The sequence below is a fragment of the Anomaloglossus baeobatrachus genome, chromosome 2, assembly GCF_048569485.1.
Source record: "Anomaloglossus baeobatrachus isolate aAnoBae1 chromosome 2, aAnoBae1.hap1, whole genome shotgun sequence".
NCBI classification, from domain to species: domain Eukaryota; kingdom Metazoa; phylum Chordata; class Amphibia; order Anura; family Aromobatidae; genus Anomaloglossus; species Anomaloglossus baeobatrachus.
The window spans coordinates 603,172,117-603,196,204 of NC_134354.1; positions in this window are offsets into that span (position 1 = coordinate 603,172,117).

Here is a 24,088-nt window from a genome sequence, read left to right on the forward strand (position 1 = left end):
AAGCAACAACAATTTTTGTTTCATCAGTCCACAAGACCATCTTCTAAAATGTAACTGGCTTGTCCAAATGTGCTTTTGCATACCTCAGGCGACTCTGTTTCTGGCGTGCTTACAGAAACTGCTTCTTTTGCATCACTGTTCCATACAGCTTCTCCTTGTGCAAAGTGCGCTGTATTGTTGACCGATGCACAGGGACACCATCTGCAGCAAGATGATGCTGCAGGTCTTTGGAGGTGGTCTGTGGATTGTCCTTGACTGTTTTCACCATTCTTCTTCTCTGCCTTTCTGATATTTTTCTTGGCCTGCCACTTCTGGGCTTAACAAGAACTGTACCTGTGTTCTTCCATTTCCTTACTATGTTCCTCACAGTGGAAACTGACACTTTAAATCTCTGAGACAACTTTTTGTATCCTTCCCCTTAACAACTATGTTGAATAATCTTTGTTTTCAGATCATTTGAGAGTTGTTTTGAGGAGCCCATGATGCCACTCTTCATAGGAGATTCAAATAGGAGAACAACTTGCAAGTAGCCACCTTAAATACCTTTTTTCATGATTGGATACATCTGCCTATGAAGTTCATAGCTCAATGAGGTTACAAAACCAATTTAGTTCTTTAGTAAATCAGTAAAATGTAGTTAGGATTGTTCCAATCAAGAAATTGATAAGGGTACCCATACTTATGCACCTGTCAAATTTTGTTTAAATGCGGATTGCACATTTTCTGTTAGTACAATAAACCTCATTTCAATCCAGAAATAGTACTCAGTCCATCAGTTATTAGATATATGAAACTGAAATAGCTGTTACAAAAACCCAAATTGTTTTAAAGAAAAAATGTTAACATTAATAGGGGTGCCCAAACTTTTTCATATGACTGTTAACTTGCATCAAGGACTTTCAAAAATACGCCATCCTTAACCGTCCCCAGGATGACACCGGGGTAGGTAGCAAAGTCTTTGCTGAACCATCACTTGTTCATCTTGGCTCCTTTTTATAAAAACACAGCAAGGGTTACTCCAAGCGGAGTCTCCCTTTTATCCAAAAATTGGGTCTTACAGACACCCCTTCAGTGGCAGCACTTGTGCCCCAGTTGTACACTTCACAGGTAGATTTGCATCAAGCACATTCAAAAATACGCCATACTTAACCGTCCCCAGGATGACACTGGGGTAGGTAGCAAAGTCTTTGCTGATACCAGATCTGTTCATCTTGGATCATTTGTAGAAACACTGTAAGCAAGGGTTACTCCAAGCGGAGTCTCCCTTTTTTCCAAAAATTGGGCCACACAGACACCCCTTCAATGGCAGCACTTGTGCCCCAGTTGTACACTTCACATGTACATTTGCATGAAGCACATTCAAAAATACGTCATCCTTAACCGTCCCCAGGATGACACCGGGGTAGGTAGCAAAGTCTTTGCTGAACCATGACTTGTTCATCTTGGCTCCTTTTTAAAAACACAGCAAGGGTTACTCCAAGCGGAGTCTCTTTTTTTTTCCAAAAATTGGGCCACACAGACACCCCTTCAATGGCAGCACTTGTGCCGCAGTTGTACACTTCACAGGTAGATTTGCATCAAGCACATTCAAAATAAACAAGCATTGACACTCCCAAGGACGACACAGGGGTAGTAAATTCCTTGCAGATCCATGACTTGTTCATTTTGATGAACGTTAGTCTGTCCACATTGTGACTGGACAGACGCGTGCGCTTATCTGTCAGCACACACCCAGCAGGACTGAAGACACGTTCTGAGACAACGCTGACAGCTGGACAGGACAAGATCTTCAAGGCGTAAGTGGAGAGCTCTGGCCATTTTTTTAAGATTTGAAGCCCAAAATGAGCAAGGCTCCATTTGCAAAATCATGGCATCGATGTTCATTTGGAGATACTCCTGGGAGATTCACTCCAAGCACCATGGTTGTTTGGTGTTAAAGCCGAGCTAAGATCGAGTAACAGCTTCTGCTGATACTCCTGCATACGTGTGTCCCTTTCTATGGCTGAAATTATTTCACAAAATTTGGACTTCTACTAGGGATCTAATAGTGTGGCAAGCCAGTAGTCATCATCACTTCTAATTTTGACAATACGAGGGTCATGTTGGAGGTAGTGCAGCAAGAAGGCGCTCATGTGTCTTGCGCAGCCATGAGGACCAAGTCCACGCTGTGTTTGTGGCATAGAGGTGCTAACCATTCTTTCTTCCTCTGACATCTCCCCCCAACTTCTTTCAACTGAAATTTGACCAAGGTCTCCCTCATCCGCTGAGTCTTCCATGTCCATGGACAGTTCGTCCTCCATTTCTTCATGTTCTCTTGCACCTTCCTCAACATTTTGCCTGCTACCATGCGCCCTTGTTGATCTCTGTCCCCCATGGTCCCATGCCTGCCGCCTTGGTGATGATGAACGTCTGGACCTTGGTGATGTTGTTGTCTCTTGCGCATATGAATCCTCCAGTACTTCCTCCCCTTCCTGTTGTCCAACCCAATGACTACGAATAGTGTTTGGCTTGTGCTCCAGCATGTAAATGACAGGAATTGTCATGCTGATAATAGCATTGTCAGCGCTAAACATATTCGTCGCCATGTCGAAACTGTGCAGAAGGGTGCATAGGTCCTTGATCTGAGACCACTCCATCAGGGTGATCTGCCCCACCTCTGCATCTCGTTGGCCCAGGCTATATGTCATGACGTATTGCACCAGAGCTCAGCAGTGCTGCCACAGTCGCTGTAACATGTGGAGAGTAGAATTTCAGCGTGTTGGCACATTGCATTTCAGGCGATGAACCGGCAGGCCGAAAGACTTCTGGAGCAATGCAAGTCGCTCAGCTGCGGCGGTTGAACGGCGGAAGTGAGCAGACAGTTTTCGTGCCCTGTTCAGAAGGCCATCTAGGCCGGGATAGTGTGTTAAAAATTGCTGGACAACAAGGTTCAACACGTGAGCCATACAAGGCACGTGTGTCACACACCCAGGTTTGCAGCATTGTCGCACACGGCCTTACCAGGCTGCAGGTTGAGTGGAGACAACCATTTACCAAAATCAGTCTCCAGAGCTGCCCACAACTCAGCTGCTGTGTGACTCTTATTTCCAAGACATTTCAAGATAAAGACCGCCTGATGCCGTTGCGCTTTGCTGCCAACATATTAAGGAGGTGTGCATGATTCTCCGCCCCTCCGAGGCGACCAATAGTAGCAGGGATTGGTAGTCTGAATGAACGGATATGTGAATATATTGATTATTTTCTACAACCTAAGGTTCACGGACTCGAATCCCATGTAAGAGACACTATGCATCTTTTACAAAAGCCTGAAAATCTGACTGTACCATCTAACTCTACACTAATGACATTAGAGCACCAAAACAAGTAGAAAAAAATTCTACAAAAAACCGAATTAAGGTCAAAAAGAATTCATTTATTAATTACACAAAGGTAAAAATACAGTGTTAAGCCACAAGGCAGGAAACCAAGCAAAGAAAATGGTGTCACATGTAAGTAAGTACATAATGTGGGGGCAGAGGCTCCATGTAAGACATACAATTTTCTGTGAGCAGGAAAAGAGGGGAGATCAGGGTTCGATATAGTATTGCGTGGGAGAGGAGCTTCCAGTGCAATCACCTCCTGTAACCCACACTACAACAAAGTTGTAATTACAAGAAAAATGATGGACAATTACCTGATCACTGAGGAGACCTGGCCCACATGTGACACCAAAACCCCGACGCGCACGTTTCGGCGTCACCTGACGAAGGTGACGCCGAAACATGCGCGTCGGGGTTTTGGTGTCACATGTGGGCCAGGTCTCCTCAGTGATCAGGTAATTGTCCATCATTTTACTTGTAATTACAACTTTGTTGTAGTGTGGGTTACAAGAGGTGATTCCAGTGTGCTCCTGCCATTTGATGCTTCACTTTTGTGCACTGGAAGCTCCTCTCCCACGCAATACTATATCGAACCCTGATCTCCCCTCTTTTCCTGCTCACACAAAATTGTATGTCTTACATGGAGCCTCTGCCCCCACATTATGTACTTACTTACATGTGACACCATTTTCTTTGCTTGGTTTCCTACCTTGTGGCTTAACACTGTATTTTTACCTTTGTGTAATTAATAAATTAATTCTTTTTGACCTTAATTCGTTTTTTTGTAGAATTTAATTCTACTTGTTTTGGTGCTTTATGTTATTTCATCCGTGGGTCTCACCACTTCTACTCAGCCCATCCACCCATATACCACACTTTGGTGATGCAAGTTCCTTGTTCCCTTTTGGTGTTTTGTACGGCTGTTTTTCTTGATCTCTTTGTATATTTACTAATGACATTAGATGTAGAGGCACTGTACACAAGCATCCCACATGTTTTGGGGTGCAATGCGGCAAAATTCTTTCTTGATGACAGTGAAGGATCATGGGAAGCTCACAATAATTTTTTATTGGATTTACTGTAAATTGCTCTCCACCACAAATTCTTTGTTTTTGATCGAACTTATTACAAGCAGGTATCAGGCACTGCGATGGGGGCACGCTCTGCCCCATCGTGTGCAAATTTGTTTTTGGGGTGGTGGGAGGAACATCAGGTATACCTTCATAGCAAGTTTATACACTATGTGAGCGGTTGGCATAGATATATAGATGACATCCTGGTGATCTGGTCGGGACCCATTGATGAAGGTGAGCAGTTCATAAGAGATCTTAATGTTAACATGTTTAACATTACACTGACCCACTCAATGGGTAAAACTGTCGACTTCTTGGATGTCAACATATCGATAGAAGAGAATAAGTTGACAACTACACTTTTCAGAAAGTCAACAGCAACCAATAACTTGCTACATTACTCTAGTTTTCATCCCCAACACCTCAAAAAAGGCATACCATATGGACAATTCATCAGAACCAAAAAAAATTGTAGTAATGAACATGATTTTTGTTCACAGGCGGAGTTGTTGGCTAAAAGGTTGAACAGGTGAGGATACCCCAAGCAGGTCATCAGTGAGGCCTTTGAACGGTCTATGGAAACAGAAAGAACAAGTCTATTGACCCCAAAACCCAGGAGAGTGGACAATACAGTACGTTTGATAACTACATATAACGATCAATGGCAAGATCTCTATAGAATCCTCAGCAAAAACTGGAATATTCTTCACACAGAGACGAAGCTGAGAGACATCATTTCCACGACCCCAAAATTCACAGCCAGAAGAGCTCATAATCTGAGAGACTGTCTGAGCCATAGTCACTTTGTGCGACCAACCCGTAGTTTGCACACAGGATTTTCTCTAATTGGATCATTTGCATGTGGCAATTGCTCAATTTGTTCTTTTACACCAACATTGTATGAATTTGTACATCCTAATACACAAAAGAGATATCCGCTTCATGATTACATCAATTGTCAATCTAAAAATGTGGTATATGCCTTGGTGTGCCCTTGCCCACTTTTGTATGTGGGCCAAACTACGCAGGAATTGCGCAAACGTGTACAGCAGCACCTATCTAATATATCTCTGGCTAACAATCATCTCAAGCAAGGTAAACAAATCTCCACTGTGGCTATGCATTATCAAAAAGTGCATCATTGCAGAATTAGAAATACGTATGTTGTTGGGCTAGAACAGATCCGGATGTCTATTAGAGGTGGTGATGTTGTACCAGCTCTCCTGCGTAGTGAGTCCAGATGGATATATACTGTGTGCACCCTAGAGGCATTAATGAAGATTTGTTATTCACAGGTTTTTATAAAAAGTAATTAGTGTATTATATCAGCGCTGATAAATAATGCTACATGCACTTTTCTGTGCATAACAGCATTGTTTCTATGGTTGAATGATAAAACAAATACGCCTTTTTTTTTTTTCCATGTAAATCTGTAATATACATGATGTGTTCAGTTGCTTATTTGGTACATGCAAGTGTTTAGGATGTCAATATTAACTCATACAGTGTTATATACAAGCTCTGTTTAAATGATGATCTTTTTCTGTGGTGTGGAACCTTAAGTTAGGACATTTGTACCTGGGGGACTACTTGAAAATGAAGGACTGTTTGTGAGCACTGTTTAAAGTTGCACTTCCGGTTTAATTACGCAATATCCGGTTGGTGAAGCACAGGCTTGCGTTTCACCACACTTATCACACAGGAACCACATGGCTTGCAAGTACAACAGTGTTATACATGGGATCGCTATGGTAACATGCAGCCACGTGGTATGAGAGGGTGGAGAGGTTCACATACAGAGAACCTGCCTGCAGGTGTGTGATAATGACGGAGCGCCACATGGTTTTCTTACATGGACAAAACTACTTCTCCCAATCTGGTAGGACACGCAATTAGCACTGTGTATATTGTCCATTCCTCCTCCCTGATAGGTTTAAATATTTTAGTGGGTGATATTTATAGACCCACACAGCACTGGTATGGCAGTCTCCTGATGAAGCCAGCATGACTGGGTAACGCGTCGGGCTCTCACACTGTGACTCCGGGACCTTGTATTGCAGTTTTTGGTAACCTTCCTTAGTGACTGTTTGGACTCATTGTTATTATTTTTTATTTTTGGCTAGTTTAGCCTTTGTTATATACCATTTGGTGACAGTCTCAGGATACCCAGTAACAACTTGATGCAATACAAGCACATTTTTAGCATAGATGGAGTATATACTTGATTTTGTATAAGAATACCCAGATAGTGGGCAGTATTGTTGTGTTTACCCTCAATATGCTTGTCTATGCAATTCATATGTCCCATGTTGGAGGCAGTGTTTAGTGTTTATGTCTGATTTTAAATGATTTTAAAATTGTGAGTGTTTTGCCACCCTTTATTAATAAATAAATATTGTATTTTTTGCACACATCAAGGTCTATTCCATATTATATATTTATTATTCATAAGTCTGGTGCCTCTTTGTGCCATATTGTGTGTGTTCAGGTGATTTCATAGGTACATGGCACATGATTTGTCTAATAATTCAGAAGGTGCTGAGCAATCCCCCCTTTGTTAGTACTGCTGCCAACATAGTAATGAGGGGTGTATGATTCTTTCTGCGCAGTTACAACGCTGGTGGCCTGACCAGGCAGGCTTGGGGCAGAGGTGGAGGACCCAGACAAGGTTGAGGAGGCCGAAGCAGTGTAGGAACATGGACAGACAGAGGATTGACGCACAAGTCGTGGGGACGGCAAGACTTGTGCAGCAGACCCTTCACCATCTATCACCATAGTTACCCAGTACCCAGTCAGCGACATGTAACGTCCCTGTCCATGCTTACTGGTCCAAGTATCGGTGGTGAAATGCACCCGTTCACACACAGAGTTTCTCAAGGAAGCAGTGATGTTGTGTGCGACATGCTGGTGTAGCGCAGGCACACCTTTCTTAGAGAAGTAGTATAGACTGGGCATCTGGTACTGGGGCACAGCGACAGACATAAGGTTTCAAAAATCCTGTGTGTCCACCAGGTGGAAAGGCAGCATTTCGGTAGCCAAGAGCTTACAGAGGTATAAAGTCAACCTCTTAGCTTTGTCATGGGTCACAGGAAATGGCCTTTTATTTGTCCACATCTGAGGGACAGAGATCTGGCTGCTGTGTGTAGACGGTGTTGAGTAGGGTGTCCCTGGAAAAATGAAGGTTTGTGAGGAAAGTGCAGTCGTAGACATGATGTTGCCTTCATCCAACATTGGTGCTATCGATGTCTGAGAGAGCTGTACACACGCACTTGTTTCCCCTTCCAAACCAACTGACGACCTACCAAGTAAACTGCCTGTTGCGGTTACATTGGTGGAAGGTGTGCGTGGAAAACCAGGTGTGACAGCTGTCCCCACTGTCCTAGAAGATGAAGAGCACGCCGGAAAGGGGCAGGCGGTGGATGGTCTGCTCCGATAGGCCGCATTGCAGCACGGTGAGCTTCCCACTGGGACGTATGATATTTATTCATGTGACGATTCATTGAAGAAGTTGTCAAACTGCTGAGGTTTTTGCCTCTACTAACAGATTCCCGACATATTTTACAGATCACATAATTTGGGCGATCTTTTGCAAGGTCAAAAAAGGACCAGGCTGGGCAAGGCTTAGAGGACATGAGACCTGCTGAGCCACCACGACTAGTGCTCAGAGGCACAGTGGTGGCTGAGGATGCAGTTGTAGACGTGCTATCAGTACTTCGACTCTGTCCAGGAAGGCGCAAGGTAACTTCGTTATAAGGTTGCATCCTCCTCCACCGCCTCTGTTGACCTCCTCGAGTGCCTGACTGTGGGTTGACAGTAGGAGGGATCTAGAACTTCCTCATTAAGCATTGTGTTTGCACTCCCCTCATCCTCAGACCTAGCCTCTTCTTGCCCAGACCGAAAATTTAAGTTGTCATCCCAATCTGGTATCTGCGTCTCATCGTCATCAGTATGTTCCTCTATGTCTCTAACACCAGGTAAAACGGTTTGTGAATAAGGGTCAAAATTATGCTCAGAAACTTGGTCATCATGGCCTGAGTCACAAAGGTTCTGGGCATCACTGCAGACCATTTCCTGGTCTGTACTCACTGTAGCTTGGGAGCATACCTCTGAGTCCAAGTCTATAGTTTGACTGAACAGCTCTGCAGACTCAGCCATCTCTGTTCCACCATACTGTGCAAGGCGGATGGAGACTTGAGAGCTGGGAGAAAGCAAGTGTGATTGGAATGACAACTCAGAGGACTGTTTTTTTTTGATGAGGTAGTTGAGGTGGAGGAGAGGGCACTTGTTGGAGCACTTGAAATCCAATCAAGCATGTTCTTTTTTTGTGCATCATCTACCATTCTTACAGTTGTTCGGGTCCGTAAAAAAGGGAACACATCGGGTTGTCCACGGAAAGTAGTAGACATCTTACTTTTGCTGGAAGATGGCCTATCTTCAGGAGATATTAACGTAGCTTTGCCGCCTTCCCCATGCACAAAAACTTGTTTTCCTTTTCCAACACGCCTGTTCCTCTTTCCTCCAGCATCTGTCATTTTGCCACTCATTTTGATAACAACAAGATTGTGCACTTAAAATGTGGTAGTAAAAATTGAGAGGTGGTGTAGATTGTAGAGTTGGTCTAGCTTTATTGACAGCAGAAGAAACAACACTGACTATCCCTGACAATGCAACTATGGCCCTTAAACTGGCAGCAAAGTTTGCTATTATAATGGCTTAGAAAAAATGAGCTTGAGGGTGCAATGCAGAGGTGCTGGAAATTGCTTGGCACCAGTGTGACACTAATGGAGTCCAACAGCCACTTTTTGGATGCCACTAAGTTTGCTCAGTGTTTGCTATTATAATGGCTTAGTAAAAATGAACTTGAGGGTGCAATGCAGAGGTGCTAGAAATTGCTTGGCACCAGTGGGACACTAATGGAGTCCAACATTCACTTTTTTGGTGCCACTAAGTTTGCTCAGTGTTTGCTATTATAATGGCTTAGTAAAAATGAGATTGAGGGTGCAATGCAAAGGTGCTGGAAATTGCTTGGTACCAGTGGGACACTAATGGAGTCCAACAGCCACTTTTTGGATGCCACTAACTGGCAGCACTCTTTTAAATTAAAATGGATTTGCAAAAATGTGCAGGAGGGGAGAATGCAGAGGTGGTGGGATTTGCTTGGCACAAGTGGCACAATAATGGAGGACAGCAGCTACTCTTTGGATGGCACTAACTGGCAGCACTCTGCAATTAAAATGGCTTTGCAAAAAGGGCAGGAGGGTACAGTGGCCGGGTTGTGGGTCAGTGTAGAGGAAAGGAAGCCTCACTTTCTATCCCTCCTAATGGTGAAATGCAGCAAGGAATTCCCTGAGCTTAGTGTTACGGGGGCTGTCTGATTATAAAAACCAAAGAGATATCAGACAGTCAGGGTCCACCGGGCAGAGACTCTGCTGCAGACTATGGCAGAGTGCAACACCTCTGTTAACTCACAGAAGGATATAATAAGTAAGTAAAGCAATTCCTCCCTTACTTGGAGGGTGTGTGGAATGATCTCTGTTAATAATCACAGAGACAAAGGCAATGTGTGCGAAATGGCACCTACCTAGGTCCGCTCTTCTAGTGGTGCAAAAGAGACGAACAGCAGCGTAAGCCGCACAATGCTCCTACCTGCGTTCGCTCCACTAGTGTGCGAGGAAACGAACCACTAGATATGGCACCTGCCTAGGTCCGCTCTTCTAGTGGTGCAAAAGAGACGAACAGCAGCGTAAGCCGCACAAAGCTCCTACCTCTGTTCGCTCCCCTAGTGTGCGAGGATACGAACAACTGCCAGACGCAGTATAAGGAACGTTACCCTAGCGGCAACGTCCACCTACGAGTCAAATCACAAGGCCCAGCCAGACCATGTGCCTCAGGCACCTGCCTATGTCCGCTCCCCTAAGAGGTAAGGATACGGACAGCAGCCGAAGCTGTAAGGTATAAGAACGCTACCCTGCCGGTAGCGCTCACCTAGCATAGACAGAGAGATGCCTAGAGGAACGTGCACAGAGCGTCTACTCTCATGCATGAACCAAGAGGACTGAGCACCATGCGGCGTGTGTCAGGGTCTTATATAGACTCTGTGCCTCATCCAAGATGGAGGACACCAGAGCCAATCCGCTGCCAGAACGACAGGAGTGACGTCATGCTGGCCTATCACCGAGCAAGGCGTCACAAGCACATGACCAGCGACCAATCGGCATAGAAGGTGTCAGAGACATGTGACCTCGTGTCAGCGATGATGTCACCCGCACATGTGCAATGGCTTCAAGATAGGACTTAGTCTCCGGCGCTCGCACATGTGCAGTAGCAAGAAATCTGGACTTAGTCTCCAGCGCTCGCACATGTGCAGTAGCAAGAAATCTGGACTTAGTCTCCAGCGCTCGCACATGTGCAGTAGCAAGAAATCTGGACATAGTCTCCAGAGCTCGCAGCAACCGTAACACTTAGCTACACAGACGCTGCTATCTGAAGCTGTAAAAAGCGTTTCCACTGACCTGACTGTCACCTATGGCTCTGAGCCAGCTGTAATTAGCCCTTAAAAGGGCTGAAATAAACTTCTGTTCCTAATCTGTAGAACGCTGTGTGTATAGCGTACACAGCAGGATCGGCGACAGGAGCTGCGTGAGCGGTGACTGTGACCCAAACGCAGAAGGCAGATAATGGCGTGCTGGAGGAAAATGTCCGTTTTTATAATGCAAGGACATGTGACATGGGCAGCCTATGACACATGCCCTTGTTTCTCTGGCAAAAAGTACACTTAGCTGTGTGTGTGTCTGGGATTGGCCGACATGCTGGCCCGCCCCACTACACGCGCCCTTAGGGAAGGAAGAAAAAAAATGGCGATCACCATTATCCCAGCAGCAGTGATCTGAATGCGCAGCCCCCGCACACTATACGCTGAAATTTGATAATAGTGTGAGTCACAGAGTGACTCACACTATTACAGTGAAAAGCCAGCTAGCAATTAGCTAGGCTTTTTGCTGCTAGAACCGTTCTCGAACGTAACTCGAGCTAACGAACTTTTAGCAAAAAGCTCGAGTTCTAGTTCTATCTAGAACACCCCCCAAAATCACTCGAACCGCGAACTGGAGAGCCACTAACCACGAACCGCGCTCAACTCTAGTCTTAAATATACAGACAGACAATATACCATTGTGACAGAAACCTTATGATTTACTTACCTTAAAATATCTGATGTTTTATGTATTTACTATATACACAGACAGACAATATACCCATTTACCTAGCTCAAATACCTGATGTGTATTCTTGAGAGATTTGAATATCTGTGGGTTTATTACCTTATTTTCTGATGTGTGGTGTATCTCTGATTAATCTATGCCCAAAGATTGGCCATCAAAGGGCATGGATCAATAAGACTAAAGCACATTAACTCTAAGGGTACCGTCACACTTTAGCGACGCTCCAGCGATCCCACCAGCGATCTGACCTGGTCAGGATCGCTGGTGCTTCGCTACATGGTCGCTGGTGAACTGTCAATCAGGCGGATCTCACCAGCAACCATTGACCAGCCCCCAGCGACGCGTGGAAGCGATGCTGCGCTTGGTAACTAAGGTAAATATCGGGTAACTAAGCGCTTGGTTACCCGATATTTACCTTGGTTACAGCTTACCGCAGGCTGCCAGAAGCCGGCTCCCTGCTCCCTGCACATTCAGATCGTTGCTTTCTCACTGTCAAACACAGCAATGTGTGCTTCACAGCAGGAGAGCAACGTCCAAAAAATGAACCAGCACTGTGTGTAACTAGCAGCAATTTCACAGCAGGGGCCAGATCGCTGCTCAGTGTCACACACAGTGAGATCGCTAATGAGGTCACTGGTACATCACAAAAACCGTGACTCAGCAGAGATCTCGCTAGCGATGAGAAATACCCCTAAGGTTTGTCATTTTTGTGAAAACCTCTATTTAAGATCAGATGAAATATAGCACAGACAGAAGCTCGTGTTTCCTGCTCCGTGAAACGTCTAGGCAGTTATGTCCAGGAGTTCTGTCTATGTCATGCTTCTCTGACCTCCAGACAGATGATGTTCCAAAACTCCTTGGTGATGTAAGTATTTAACTGTACTTAACCTTTGTATGTTGAATATACAAAAGTGTACGCAATATCATACTTTTCCTTTAAGTTTGTATTTCATATTAACCTTTATAATAAAATTACTTATTTGCCTTCTTTAAAGCCGTATCTGAACCTTAGTGCTAAAAATATAACAAAACAGCCACGGGCAACAAATTGCCTGTGACGCACAAACGACGGGGGCGGGTGCTATTGCTCATGCGATCGCATGATATATCGTCTTATGTAACACCATCCTAATAACAACATTTCTCCAAGACAATTTTCAATGACATTGGTACCCAAAATCATTTGTGGATTTTTCTCATTAACGTCAGTTTCAACTACAATCAATCCTTGGCCCTTTAGCTCCTCCCTCCCCACATTTATGGTTACCTTTTTGAATCCTATCTGAGTTATTGGTAATCCAATAACAGCATAAATGTGAGGCCTGAGTTAGGACGCGTGAGCTCAGTATCAGACCAGAATCTTTTGTAGAGTACATACGGGATGGTTTTTACTTGCAAGCCGGTGTCCAGCAATGTAGATGTGGGAATTTCATCCAGGGTAATGGAAAGAACTGGTCGTCCTCCCACACACCCGTTACACCAATCAGATGGGCCTTGTCATCTTATTCATGGACGTTTGCCCTTGGCCCCAGGGATTGCTGGTTTAAAGGACATGCTCTTGCAATATGGCCTGCCTTGTTGCAACAACAGCAGATGGGTTGTCCAGATAAGTCGTAGCGATCGGTATCATCGGATCATCCTTCCTCGCATCCAGGGGACATCTTCTCCGGTGGCTTGGGTTCTGACTTGAGCTGCATTGCCTTTAAGATCCTGGCCACGTCCTTGCTTAGCTGTTGTACTTATGAACACAGGTCATCAGAAGCACCAGGTGTCGCAGCCTGTCTATTAGTCTCCACAATAGTTAAGGAAGAAAGTTCCACTCTCAGAGGTGAGTTATTGGCTTGCCACGACTGAGGAGCAGGATCTGTGGTTGCCGGGGGCTGCAGTTTTTTTTTTCCCGGTTATTTAAGACAACAAAGTCCACATCTGGATGTTCCAGAGCCCACAGGTGCAGCTGCTTGCGGTCCTCAAAGGATTGCAACCCCTGCAGGAACTGTTCAATCATCATCTTGTTCCCTTCCTGGGCACTGATGGGGTCTACATGCTTCAAGGACCGCAGTGCTGTTTCTAATCTTAGAGCATAGTCTCTTATACTGTCTTTTAGCCTCTGTCTGCAATTGTAAAATCCCATTCTCAGCTCTGCCTCTGTACGGGTTTCAAAAGCAATTTTCCACTTTTCAAGATGGTGTTCACTTATTCCCGGTCTGCATCTGACCAAGTCTCTACTTCCATCTCTGCTGCATCCGCTAAATGTCCCAGCACTACAGACGCTCTTTGTTATTTGTTATTGCATACATGTCTAATACGGTGCATATTTTCTTTTTGAACCCTATTTAAGGCATCTGGTTTGCCTTCATACTGGGGCAGCCACGCTGCTCTCGGGATATATGGCAGGGTGATCGACATGATCTGTGCCACCGCTCCGGGCGCTGACGCTTTCATACCCGGACGAGGCCCCGCAGTATCCCCATTGCCTTGCGCTTCCATTTTCTTCCCCCTTGATTTTCTTTTACCACTCTCTCGCGGGACTGGAGCACTTCGGGAACTTGTTTTCGCGCCCTTTTCACCACTGTCCTCTGTATGGTGGAGTTCATTTTTTGTCACACAAAATGGCGAGCAAATCCACAAGTTCAATCACAAACACAGTCCATAAGGCGCACGTCACCCGGTGTTACCGGGTCTAATCCAATCCTGTTTGTGATGCCAAAAAGTTGACTCACCCCAGGGTTTTGGGGTACTCGGCCCGGGCTGTATATTACGGGAAAAGTTCACAAGGGAAAAATAAAATAAAGAGTTTTTCGTGACGCCACTTGCAGTATGAAGCTATATGGGAGAAGCCGCGGCTGCAAAGTCTCCTACTACTGGGGCTGGTGGTATTGGGCAGCTTAGGTGTTACGGCTCTCTACAAGTAGAGCTAGGCCTCAGGGGAGGATGATGGGCGTTTTTGGGCTCCCCCCTGTTGTCTCTATCCTGGCCTGTATGGCAGGCAGCTTGAACCTCTCTTGGGTATGACCTCTGTCACCGTTCCCAGGTTCCCTCTCTGCTGATGTGCCCCAGACACTAATGTCGGTAAGGTCCTTGATGGTCCCTTCACCGGGCAGGTGTTTATCAGGTGAGCCTGAAGCGTCTTCCTGAATTAGGGCTCTGTGCCCCGTCGGTACTCAGTACTGTGAGTACTGGTACTTACTCTCCCAGCACTGTACTCCTTTTTACTTAACAAGTCACTTCACATGTGCTGACTGACTGTCTGCTTCTCCCCTTTCCCTCCTCAGACTGTCACTTCCTGTCTGTCTGTGTGAAACTGCACTGACCAGCCCCTCCTCCTCCGAGGTCTCTGACTAGTGGATTGGATGCGTCCCAGCATATAGGTAACTAATACGAGGGGGACCCGGGGAAGCGTGCCAAGATGGGAAATGGACTGCTTCCGCCGGTCAAGGTCCACTGTGCGGTGTAAGGGACCGCCGCTATGGTGGGTGAAGAGTGAGCGGGTTGCTGCTAGCGATCGTCTGGAATGTCACAGACGATCTATGTACACCGATCTGCCCTAACCCGTGAGGGTTGTATGGCACAGATCTCACGGCTCGGTGTACCTGTTGCACGGGGAAGCACAGAGGTGCCCACGCACGTGTGCCAGTGGAAGTCACGAGAATATGGCACGAGGGTAGCACAGAGGTGCCCACGCACGTGTGCTTTCAATAACCAGGTGAGTCCAATGGAGACTTGAGGAGCTCACCTGGGACAGGAACACGGCCTGTTGACGGGGGTACTGCCGGAGCAGCAAGGCAGGAACACGGCCTGCAAACGAGGTACTGCCGGAGCAGCAAGGGCCAAGCCCACAAGAGACAGTAATGCCTGAGCAGTGGCGTGGCAGCACGCTGCCAGACATCCAAACATAGAAGGACGGTCGCGCGCCGCCATGATGGCAGGGGGAGCTTTTAAGGAGGTGCAGCTCCACCCGAGGGCGGGCGCGAGGCGGAGATGACGGACTTGACCCAATCAGGGTCCACGATGTCCCAGCCTGGCCAGTCAGGATTCACCACGTCACCAGCCTTGTCATCAAGCCGTGTGACGTCAGTGAGCGAATCAGGACCCACCACGCATTGCACATGCTCACCCTCCTGCCTCTGGGAAATAGAGGCGGGATCCTCGGTCTCACAATGTGCAGAGATAACGGGAATCTCACTGCTTCCCTGAGCAGTAAACCTCTGCACATTGCGCAGCCTCGCAGACCTTCGGGGCCGCTGAGCAGGAGAGTCTGTGGCAGGCCAGGAATGGGAGACCGCTTCACTCCTTGTAACAGGAGAACCACTAGGTGTCACCCTTCTGCTGCCTCTCTGAGAAGGTATCTCCTGCACACTGCGCAGTCTGGCAGACCTTCGGCGCTGCTGAGCAGGAGTGCTCATGGCAGGCAAGGAATGGGAGACTGCCTCAGGAGAGCCACGAGATGTAACATTACCCCCCGTCTAGGCCCCCCCTGTCCGTGCTCGAAGGCCGCTATCAATCCCGGGGCGCGGATATGATCCTCCAACTCCCAGGATCTATGCTCCGGACCACGGCCGGCCCACTCCACGAGGTAGTACCTCTTGCCCTGTATGACTTTTGTCTCCACAAGTTTTGCCACCTCAGGGTCGTCGGACGGGGAGTCGGTTTGAGCCGGCAGGGACCCCGAGAATTTATTAAGTCGTACGGGTTTCAGGAGGGACACGTGAAAGGTGTTGGCTATAGCCCAGCGTGGAGGGAGCTGGAGTCGATATGCCACTGGGTTTACCTGCTGTAGTACTTTAAACGGACCCAGATACCTAGGGGCGAATTTGGCTGCCTGTACCCGTAGGTTAACATTCTTAGAGGACAGCCATACTAGGTCACCAGGGGCGAAGGATGGTGCAGGGCGGCGGCGAACATCAGCCGTTGTCACCATCCGGTCTTTAGCCCTTTTAAGAGCCTCTTGGGTGTCATCCCAGATCTCCCGGGCCTTGGTCGCCCAATCCTCCACTCTAGTATCGGGTGACGTAATGGGCATCGGAACCGGGATTCTGGGATGTTGTCCGTTATTGAGTAGGAACGGAGTCTGGCCAGAGGATTCATGGACCGAATTGTTAATGGCAAATTCGGCCCAAGGAAGGAGGTTAGCCCAGTTGTCGTGGTGCGCGGATATAAAATGGCGGAGGTAAGTTACCAAGGTCTGATTAGTCCTCTCCACTAGTCCATTGGTCTCGGGATGGTATGCGGAGGAGATGTTCAGCTCTATCTGCAGGAGCTTACAGAGCTCTCTCCAGAAGCGAGACGCGAACTGGGGACCCCGGTCGCTCACCACCTTGTCAGGCATGCCATGCAACCTAAATACATGCCGAATGAACAAGGTGGCGAGAGCACGTGACGTCGGGATTCGTGGGAGAGGCACCAAGTGGACCATTTTAGAGAAGTGGTCCGTGATGACCCATACGACCCTGTGCCCTGCTAACTTGGGCAGATCTGCCAGGAAGTCCATCCCTACCACTTCCCAGGGACGATCCGGCACTGGCAGTGGGTGAAGAAGACCTGCCGGTCTCTGCCGGGATGGCTTATTCCGAGCACACGACATACAGGCTCCCACATATTCCTGTATGTACTGGGGTAGTCTCGGCCACCAATAATGCCTGGTCACCAGGTCTCTGGTCCTTTTGACCCCGAAGTGACCCCCGACCTTGGAGGCATGGGCCCACGATAGCACCTCGTTCCGTAGTTCAGGGGGAACGAGGGTTTTGCCAGGTGGCACCTGGTCCAAAGAAGTGGGAGTGACCATCCTCAAGCTGTCCGGGGGTAGTATAAGACGAGGCTCCTCCTCGTCCTCCTCCAACACAACCATACAACGTGACAAGGCATCGGCCCGTACGTTCTTCTCACCGGCCAGGTGGCGGATAATAAAGCGGAACCGGGAGAAGAATAAAGACCAACGGGCCTGCCTTGGGTTCAGGCGTTGTGCTGTCTGGAGGTATGTGAGGTTTTTGTGGTCAGAAAAAACCTCAAATGGATGCTTCGCACCCTCCAGGAGATGCCACCATTCCTGGAATGCTAGTTTCATCGCCAGTAACTCCCTATCCCCTATGGAGTAGTTCCGCTCGGCCGGAGAAAAGGTCTTGGAGAAAAAGAAACACGGATGTTTCCTTCCTCGTTCGTTTTTCTGGTACAGGACTGCACCTGCACCGACCGAAGAGGCGTCTACCTCCAGTAGGAAGGGTTTGGAGATGTCTGGACGATGAAGGATGGGAGCTCTGGAGAAGTGAGTTTTGAGAGTGTGAAATGCCTCTACCGTTTCCCGTGTCCATGCTTTGGGATTAGCGCCCTTGCGAGTAAGGGCAATGATGGGTGCTGCCACCGTCGAGAAGTTGGGAATGAACTGGCGATAATAATTGATAAACCCCAAGAATCGCTGGATCGCCTTCAGTGAGCGGGGCTCAGGCCAGTTCATCACTGTCTCCAACTTCCCCGGATCCATTGCTAACCCCTGACTGGACACTATGTACCCCAGGAACGGCAAGGATTCCCGTTCAAAAACGCACTTTTCCAGCTTAGCATATAACGAATGGGTGCGGAGCCTCTTAAGTACTCGGATGACATCCCTCCGATGGGTGGTAAGATCGGGGGAGAAGATAAGAATGTCATCCAGGTATGCAACCACGGAAAGATACAAATCCCGGAAAATGTCATTCACAAAGTCTTGAAATACGGCGGGGGCATTGCAGAGTCCGAAGGGCATTACTAGATACTCGTAGTGACCGTCCCTGGTGTTAAAGGCGGTCTTCCACTCATCGCCCTTTCGGACTCGCACCAGATTATACGCCCCGCGTAGATCCAGCTTTGTGAAGACCTTTGCCCCGCGGAATCGATCAAATAGCTCAGTAATGAGGGGCAAAGGGTATTTGTTCTTGATTGTGATTGCATTTAATCCCCTGTAATCGATACAGGGGCGCAGATCCCCTTCCTTCTTCTGCACAAAAAAGAACCCTGCACCAGCCGGTGAAATAGACTTGCGAATGAACCCCTTCGCCAGGCTGTCCTGAATATATTTGGACATAGCCTCCGTCTCTGGAGCAGAGAGTGGATACACTCTGCCCCTGGGGGGCTCGGAGCCTGGCTTCAGGTCTATTCGGCAATCATATGGCCGGTGGGGAGGAAGAGTATCTGCGGCCCTTTTGGAAAAGACATCCCTGTAGGCCTCATAAGGTGTCGGTAAACCCGGCCCCTCAGTATTCCCTGAGGACCCAACCGACCTAATGGTAGCGGGTGGTTCGGTAGTCACGAGGTGCTCTCTACAGGATCCTGCCCAGGATGAGATCTCCCCTGTTGCCCAGTTGAGTATAGGAGCATGCTGTCTCAACCAGGGAAGACCCAGTAGGATCTCATCCGTCCCCCCTGGAAGCACCAGGAAGGACACCTGCTCATGGTGTCCCGGTGGTACATCCATCCTGAGAGGGATGGTGATCTGGGTGATAGGATCGAGTAGTATGGACCCGTCGACTACCCGGACCCTGAGTGGCTTGGGCAACAGAACCAGGGGAACTGAGTATCGGGTTGCCAGGGAGGTCGAGATGAAATTGCCTTCAGTGCCTGAGTCCAAGCAAGCCAGGGCAGAGAAGAGAGTAGTGCCGAACTGCAACTGGGCGCTGATAGTCAACCTAGAGGGAGAAGTAGCGTCTAGAGTCCCCCCTCTGATAGAAACTAGACGCTGTCTTTTCCCGACGGTTTGGGACATCGGGTAGCTATGTGTCCCCTCTGCCCACAGGAAAAGCAGATGACACAAGACCGAGAACCTGGGGCAGAGGAGACCACCTTGGACACCTCCATTGACTCCACGGAGTCGCTTACAGGACTGGCTGGGGGACCTGTCTGATGGAAGACGGGAGTCAGACGCTTTTTAGGCCGAGAAGACGTGGGTGCTGAAGAGACCTTGAGCCTTCGCTCCGCCTGGCGGATGTCTATGCGAGAGGCAACCTGAATCAAGGACTCTAAAGTGGCAGGCACCTCACGTGTGGCCAGTGCGTCTTTGACAAACCCTGCCAGGCCCTCCCAAAACACAGGGACAAGGACCTTATCCGGCCAGTCCAGCTCTGCGGCCAGTGTCCTAAAGTGTACAGCAAAGTCCCCGACTGAAGCAGACCCTTGCCGAAGTCGTAGGAGGCGCAGCGCGGAATCGTGGGTGACTTGAGGCCCGAGGAACACCATTCTCATGGCCCCAAGATAAGCTGCTAAGTTATTCACCACACGATCTCCGCGCTCCCACAACGGCGTGGACCACTTCAGCGCTCTCCCTGTGAGCAGGGACTGGACGAAGGCTACCTTCGCCTTCTCGGTAGCGTAAAGAGTCGCGGACAGCTCTAAGTAGGTGGTAACCTGGTTTATAAAACCACGGCACTCAGAGCTGTTGCCGCTAAAGCGCTCTGGAAGCGCAAGGCGAGGAGACCTTCCGCCCAATAGCACAGCCTGGGTAGCCGCCTGGGTGGCGACTGTCGTCAGAGTAGTCTTATCGGAGGAAGACTGCTCCACTGCTGCCAATCGTGACTCCAACTGCTGCACATAACGCAGCAACTGCTGCTGCTCTTCAGCCATAGCCAGACCTTTGGCGCGACCGTAATGTTACGAGGGGGACCCGGGGAAGCGTGCCAAGATGGGAAATGGACTGCTTCCGCCGGTCAAGGTCCACTGTGCGGTGTAAGGGACCGCCGCTATGGTGGGTGAAGAGTGAGCGGGTTGCTGCTAGCGATCGTCTGGAATGTCACAGACGATCTATGTACACCGATCTGCCCTAACCCGTGAGGGTTGTATGGCACAGATCTCACGGCTCGGTGTACCTGTTGCACGGGGAAGCACAGAGGTGCCCACGCAAGTGTGCCAGTGGAAGTCACGAGAATATGGCACGAGGGTAGCACAGAGGTGCCCATGCACATGTGCTTTCAATAACCAGGTGAGTCCAATGGAGACTTGAGGAGCTCACCTGGGACAGGAACACGGCCTGTTGACGGGGGTACTGCCGGAGCAGCAAGGCAGGAACACGGCCTGCAAACGAGGTACTGCCGGAGCAGCAAGGGCCAAGCCCACAAGAGACAGTAATGCCTGAGCAGTGGCGTGGCAGACATCCAAACATAGAAGGACGGTCGCGCGCCGCCATGATGGCAGGGGGAGCTTTTAAGGAGGTGCAGCTCCACCCGAGGGCGGGCGCGAGGCGGAGATGACGGACTTGACCCAATCAGGGTCCACGACGTCCCAGCCTGGCCAGTCAGGATTCACCACGTCACCAGCCTTGTCATCAAGCCATGTGACGTCAGTGAGCGAATCAGGACCCACCACGCATTGCACATGCTCACCCTCCTGCCTCTGGGAAATAGAGGCGGGATCCTCGGTCTCACAATGTGCAGAGATAACGGGAATCTCACTGCTTCCCTGAGCAGTAAACCTCTGCACATTGCGCAGCCTCGCAGACCTTCGGGGCCGCTGAGCAGGAGAGTCTGCAGCAGGCCAGGAATGGGAGACCGCTTCACTCCTTGTAACAGGAGAACCACTAGGTGTCACCCTTCTGCTGCCTCTCTGAGAAGGTATCTCCTGCACACTGCGCAGTCTGGCAGACCTTCGGCGCTGCTGAGCAGGAGTGCTCGTGGCAGGCAAGGAATGGGAGACTGCCTCAGTCCTTGCCTCAGCAGAGCCACGAGATGTAACAGGTAACCACCCATTAAGTCCATCTCTAGTCTGTTACCCAGTCTGGGGAAAAGGGCTTGGATTTGCGTGTTGTGGTATTTACCGGCACCCGTCCTCCAGGAATCTGAGGTTAGATGTAATACCCTGTGGCACCTGACCTTCAGGGGCACCATAAATAAAAATATATATATATATATATATATATATATATATATATATATATATATATATATATATATACAGTGCCTTCAAGTAGTCTTCAACCCCCTGCAGATTTAGCAGGTTTGATAAGATGCAAATAAGTTAGAGCCTGCAAACTTCAAACAAGAGCAGGATTTATTAACAGATGCATAAATCTTACAAACCAACAAGTTATGTTGCTCAGTTAAATTTTAATAAATTTTCAACATAAAAGTGTGGGTCAATTATTATTTAACCCCTAGGTTTAATATTTTGTGGAATAACCCTTGTTTGCAATTACAGCTAATAATCGTCTTTTATAAGACCTGATCAGGCCGGCACAGGTCTCTGGAGTTATCTTGGCCCACTCCTCCGTGCAGATCTTCTCCAGGTTATCTAGGTTCTTTGGGTGTCTCATGTGGACTTTAATCTTGAGCTCCTTCCACAAGTTTTCAATTGGGTTAAGGTCAGGAGACTGACTAGGCCACTGCAACACCTTGATTTTTTTCCTCTTGAACCAGGCCTTGGTTTTCTTGGCTGTGTGCTTTGGGTCGTTGTCTTGTTGGAAGATAAAATGACGACCCATCTTAAGATTCTTGATGGAGGAGCAGAGGTTCTTGGCCAAAATCTCCAGGTAGGCCGTGCTATCCATCTTCCCATGGATGCGGACCAGATGGCCAGGCCCCTTGGCTGAGAAACAGCCCCACAGCATGATGCTGCCACCACCATGCTTGACTGTAGGGATGGTATTCTTGGGGTCATATGCAGTGCCATACAGTCTCCAAACGTCACGTGTGTGGTGTGGTTGGCACCAAAGATCTCGATCTTGGTCTCATCAGACCAGAGAACCTTGAACCAGTCTGTCTCAGAGTCCTCCAAGTGATCATGAGCAAACTGTAGACGAGTCTTGACATGACGCTTTGAAAGTAAAGGTACCTTACGGGCTCGTATGGAACGGAGACCATTGCGGTGGAGTACGTTACTTATGGTATTGACTGAAACCAATGTCCCCACTGCCATGAGATCTTCCCAGAGCTCATTCCTTGTTGTCCTCTGGTTAGCCTTGACTCTTTGGACAAGCCTGGCCTCGGCACGGGTGGAAACTTTCAAAGGCTGTCCAGGCCGTGGAAGGCTAACAGTAGTTCCATAAGCCTTCCACTTCCGGATGATGCTCCCAACAGTGGAGACAGGTAGGCCCAACTCCTTGGAAAGGGTTTTGTACCCCTAGCCAGCCTTGTGACCCTCCACGATCTTGTCTCTGATGGCCTTGGAATGCTCCTTTGTCTTTCCCATGTTGACCAAGTATGAGTGCTGTTCACAAGTTTGTGGAGGGTCTTAATTAGTCAGAAAAGGCTGGAAAAACAGATAATTAATCCAAACATGTGAAGCTCATTGTTCTTTGTGCCTGAAATACTTCTTAATACTTTAGGGGAACCAAACAGAATTCTGGTGGTTTGAGGGGTTGAATAATAAATGACCCTCTGAATAAACTTTTCACAATTTAAAAAAAAAAAAAAAAAGCAATAACATTCTTTTTTGCGGCAGTGCATTTCACACTTCCAGGCTGATCTACAGTCCAAATGTCACAATGCCAAGTTAATTCCGAATGTGTAAACTTGCTAAATCTGCAGGGGGTTGAATACTACTTGTAGGCACTGTACATATATATGTTTAGTGCGTGCTTGACCTCACCCAATTTTTGAGTCTGAAATTAGGGGTGTTTTTAAAATTGATCACAAGGTGGGATCAGAGTGTCTGCTGCACATATGTTGCTGGCTATATTACTTCTCGGTTGACTAGGACGTTTGAACGCCTGGGTCCAAAGTCATTGTCTTTGGGGGACCCCACTGCCTCATCCCCTGTGCTACGTGCGTGTCCATCCCCTCTCCAGGATGCAAGAGCGGATGCCTCACACCTGATATTGTCTTTGCACATTCGAAAACACAATCAACAATCATGTCCACTTCCTTGTCCCAGTGCAGCATCCATCTGTCTCTACCCCTGGCCTTGAAGTGCAAGAATTAATACACTGCCAATTTCTAAAACAATAAATTACCACAGTTCCAGACTTATTTCCTGCAATTGTTAGCTTTTAGGTTTGTGGACACTGATTATTTCCACAACCTGATGGCGGCGCCCATTCCTCGGTACTAGATACCCAGCTCTCACTATTTCTCTAAGTGTGGCATCCCTGCCTCACACAACCTTACCAGTTAACCTGTTAATACCACTGTTAGCTGACTTCATAGTTTAATATGCACTGGCCATGCCGTAAAGAAGGATGAAGTGGACATGTTGCTGATGTCACACACAGGTCAAGACAGTCAGGCAAGTGAAACTATGCTTGCTGCATGAGCACAACAAAGAAAGCATGCCATTATGTCACACTCAGACTCATGGGTTAAATATGACCCACAGGCAGATTTTATGATGCTATTCTGAATGGAGGACTACGGCACATTATTCTGTATGGAGGGCTAAATGGGGCCTTTTATCCTGTTTGGAGGGCTATGTGAGGTCAATTATTTTGTTTTGAGGGCTATGTGGGGCCCATTATTCCATTTGGAGGGCTATCTAGGGCCTGATA